This window comes from Limulus polyphemus, unplaced genomic scaffold (assembly GCF_000517525.1).
Source record: "Limulus polyphemus unplaced genomic scaffold, Limulus_polyphemus-2.1.2 Scaffold5812, whole genome shotgun sequence".
Classification (NCBI taxonomy): domain Eukaryota; kingdom Metazoa; phylum Arthropoda; class Merostomata; order Xiphosura; family Limulidae; genus Limulus; species Limulus polyphemus.
In genome coordinates, this window is record NW_013671422.1 from 33,295 (window position 1) to 37,945 (window position 4,651).

The following is a 4,651-nucleotide window of genomic DNA, read 5'->3' on the forward strand; positions in this document are numbered from 1 at the left end:
AAACTAAACAACAATAAACCCTTTTTTTTTATTTACGGTATTTTCTTATTTTGATGTTTTGAGCTCTTTTGTGTTTAGAACAATATATACTAATTCTTAAAGTATCAAACTGAATTTTTGTTCAATAAAAATCTTTCAAATGCGACTGTAGCTTTTTTTCCCCCAAAACTTTGGCTTCAAAATAAGGGTGCGTCTTATATTCCGAAAAATACGGTATTTGTGCCGAGTGGCATAACACACACAAATAACCAGTGTATGTAGCACCTCATAGTGGAACACACTCCTTGCTTGCGTTGTTAGAGCAGCAAAGATTTGTTCACACTGAATGTGATTTTTACGTTACATGTTTTTTTTTTTTAAGAAACAATTTTAAACTATTTGCAGAACCCACATGAAGCTCTGTTTACTTATTCAACTTTCAAATAACAAATGTGTACGTGCTATAGCTGCAGCCTTTTCATTCTGGTTTGAAACAATATTAGTGTATTGTTATCTATTTAAGTTTAGGGTAACATTTTACATTAATAGCCTGATTTTCAAAAGGGTTAAAGCAGTGTAATACTAGTAGCGTAGTTTTTCGTTTGCGTGTTCTGTTAACTAAACTGGTGAAAATAATTTTACGTCCTGTCCAGCTAAAGTTACTAAATTAATTTATTTCCTCCCTTAATTAACACTTCTAGTTCTACAAACTTGAACACTTATAGTGCCGTAAACAAATCGACTTAGTTGTACAAATTAACCGTGATATGTAACACACACTGACTGTTTCACTCTCTACCTTTAAATCATATTACGTTCTCTTAGCGTTTTCGTATATATAATATACTTTCAAATATACTAAAAACTTTACCTCACATTCTCAGAACCTTTTGGGAGTTAACTGTCCTAGGCCTATCTTATTAAACCTTTTGATCTAAACCTTACCATTAAAAACCGCAGCTCCCTCTAACTAATATTTAAATTGCATTAAAAATACAGTGTCCATAAATTATCTGACATATTTTAAAAAATTAAGTTAATAACTTCAAAAATATTATAGATAGAACACTCCGGTTTTATTTACCTTGATGAAAAACTCATACAGTTTTTTACTGTTTTGTTTTAGTATACTTCCACAGGTGCCCACTTTCGTCTGTTGCATCAGATACAATTGGACGTCCTGTTCCCTTTTGTTCTAACACACTACCAGTTGCTAGAAATTTTTCAAACCAAACCTTAATGCTGTTCTTAGTTGGTGGATCTTTTTTATAAATACATCGGTAATTTCGCTGCACTTGCATGATTGATTTGGATTCAGTAAACACTAAGCCTTTTCCTGGAGTGTTGCCATTTCTTTTTTTCACTTTTTCTCTTTTCTAGCAATCAGTGCTTTTACGACGGATCTGCAACAAAAAGGAGGAATAAGAACTTTGGGAGTTGTTTATCAAGATAAATAAAACCGAAGTGTTCTATCTATTATCTATTATATCAAATTATGATATTTAATATATTTTAAAATGGGTTAGATAACTTATGGACACCCTATTCTTAGCTCTCAGGCTATGGTGTGTAACCAGGGCCGGTCCTAGAGTACAGGGTGCCCGGGTGCAAGAATTAATGGTGAGACCCCCTGCTACAATGTACATGAAATTATATGACTCGCACAGTGATCAACGTTTTGTTTTGATTTCATGTTGCAATCATAGGTTTTGTTATATGGAATTCATTAAAATAGAAATAAAAGTGAATATATATTACTTTCTGTTATAATAATTGAACTGAAAATCTAAGCAATCTATTGGGGATATTAATTCACAGCATGTCCTATGAAAAAATGGCATACATATTTTCAGCATATAGGATTACGCTCATGTCCCTCGGCCCCAGCATTGTGGCTGTGGTTTTCCTATGGTATATTATGATACAAATTTAACAGAACAATATTTATTACAAACATCGTGCGAAGGCTTAACGCGTAGTTTCCGAAGTAACGATTTACTGGAATCTTGTATTACAACATTTCAGCGTTGTCTCAAAGCTGGGAGAAAAGATAACACAATGTAATTTGTTACTAGACGTATAAACCTGATTTAAGGAACACGTCCGCTATTTATACGTGTCGTGTTCAAGGCTTTGTAATGCTGTGACGTAACCTTTATTAATGAAGTATGTAGACAGATAATAGGCCATTTTATTAATATTATTATCAGATATCGTTTCCATTACATTCTTATTTTCTCTCTCTCTCTCATATTATTCTGGGCACATGAAAAACGCAAGAGGGCTAGGTTTTTTGTAATACCAAAAATCAAATGCAGAGGACGCTCAATAGTGTAGATATTGACATGTTATGATTCTGTATAACAATGGGCCTAACCCTAAACTCAAATTATAGATGTTTTTTCTTGTACCAGAAATCCAACACTCAGATATTTTAAGAAAAAATATATTGTGTGCGCATACAGAAAACAGACTTTTACTCCAGCTTATTTGATTAGTTGTTTAAACGTTTATTATTGTCATTGAATAAATATTTTGTCGTAAACAGGCTACACTCTTACCATGCCAATCAAATAATGATGGTAGCTAACATCATGGTGTAGATAACTTCAATACGGTTGTTTTCCTAGTTCAAGTACAATCTGAGTGTATTCTATACAATCTTTGCTTCGAAATATTGTCGTTAGGCGGGGCAAATTTGTATTCGTGTTTCTATTTATATCACGAAATCCTCCACCTCGTAATATTGTCGCTAGGAGGAGCGACATGTTCAGGGAAACTTTGTATTTTCTATTTGTTTTTCGTTTGATATAAAGCTATGTGTGCTCTGGAAAAACTTACCTACACTGTTCGCTGACTCCAGTATGTAAAAAAAACTTGTGTTTTTGCCACATTTCTTGGAAATATATAGATGAATTGTTCCTCCCAACTCTGTTCTTAGAGAAAAGATTATTTTTGTCTTTAAAGGGGAAAAAAATCTAAAAAGCTTATTATATTAATCAGAACGTGTATGGCGTATGGGTTGGCCTTTACTCACAACAGATAACGTGTATTTATGTGGGTTGTTATAGAATATGTAATATTAATGCTAATAACTTACAAGATAGTGTTTACTTTCTGTCAACACCAAACTTGCAAATTTTGACGAAAGAAAACAAAAAAGTGAAACACAATCTATTTTTGGATTCGCCATTTGTCATTGAATTAGATCAATTCCAGAGAGTTTCCACCACTTCATTAATAACCCTGGACATGGACATGCCGAAGAAATAAAAACACGAAAAATGTTTTATTTTGTCTGATGTTACGTTTTTTGGAGAGTCCTCTATCTTCCTTGAAAGAGTAAGAAGAAACTAGCATGTTGGTTTATGTATTCGTAGACGCAGGCTAAGACCGTAAACAGGAAGGTAAAGTTAAAGCTTCAGTAATCTTTCACAAAGCGAATGTTAGCAATAACCATACTTAGTCGTATGAGTACGCTGACAAAGGAACTTAGGCGTATTGTCACTTGACATATCGGCTGCTTTGTTCTCAATAATGATAGTTCCTTTTGTAGTGAAAACAGTTTTTTTTTTCTGACCACCGATGAGCATTTTGAGACATATATTTGATCTAGAATTGTATTCTATATCTACTATTCCCATTTTTTAAAAGCTTATGAGAATCCATTACGAGTTGCTGGTATACAAAAGATGCGTTTATGTGTATAACGAAGAAATGCCGTTAACTTTTTAGACAAGTTCATATTAAAATTTCTTTCAAAAAGTATTTTAAGCCAAGCTGGTTTCCTTACTCTCATTTTTCTACTCTAAATTAGTTATAAGTTATTAAGCCGTAAAATCTAAGTACAGACGTAATATTGTTGTTAAAATACTTGCATGTTTTAAGGCATTTACATCCATAATGAACAGAATTTCAATCAAAGTCAAATGCAGATTAGATAAATATACTTACATTTGAACCAGGAAATCTTTGATTTCCACCATTTTCTTAACGTAAATTACATGTTAAATTTTTTTATTAGAGCAAGCTACCAACTGAGGGCGCCACCATCATGTTTCGATCAAGGAATCCACTTAGTGATACATGGAATATGATAATTTAATTATAAATTGTTTGTTATTGAACTTAACGAAGTGGCATTTATATATATTAGAGAAATAGCTAAATAATATTATATTTAGATTTATAGCAGTCTTTCTATATCTGGCCTTTGTTGAGAAAATCTGATAAAAAACGACACCAGACCTTTTTGAAATTTTACATCATACTCTCTCAGCAGTTTGTGTAAAATTTAAAAATAAATGATATTTGACTAGATTACGAACAAAAAAGTCAAACTGACATTTCCATAAGACGTATGAAGACAAAAGCAGAGGAATCTGGTAATGTTTACGTATTTTGCAGTAAAGAAGACCTCTGTATACTAACATAGTTGATGCGTGTAAAGTACTGTAGACCACATGTTGTTTCCGGTATTAAATTTCTTTTGGTTGTGCTTTTGAATAGACACAAAGGTGCGACCCTTGATCTGTGTCAAGACAAATAGAATAAACCTTAGCACAACCAGAAAAGTAAAGTAAATAAAAAAATGGGAAGATATGTATGTTAGTAAAAGTCAGTGGTCATAAAATTATTTAAGTGTAACTATATCATGTGGTGGACATTGGTC

The 4,651-nt window shown here is 32.5% G+C and overlaps 1 long non-coding RNA gene across 1 annotated transcript in view; it reads right to left on the reverse strand.

The window, feature by feature from the left end:
• Nucleotides 1-918, reverse strand: part of LOC111089292 — a 24,035-nt gene extending 23,117 nt beyond the window's left edge. The window contains exon 1 of the long non-coding RNA XR_002613573.1: nt 851-918. This is a non-coding gene — a long non-coding RNA (uncharacterized LOC111089292). The remainder of the gene's footprint in view (nt 1-850) is intronic.
• Nucleotides 919-4,651: the final 3,733 nt, after the last annotated feature.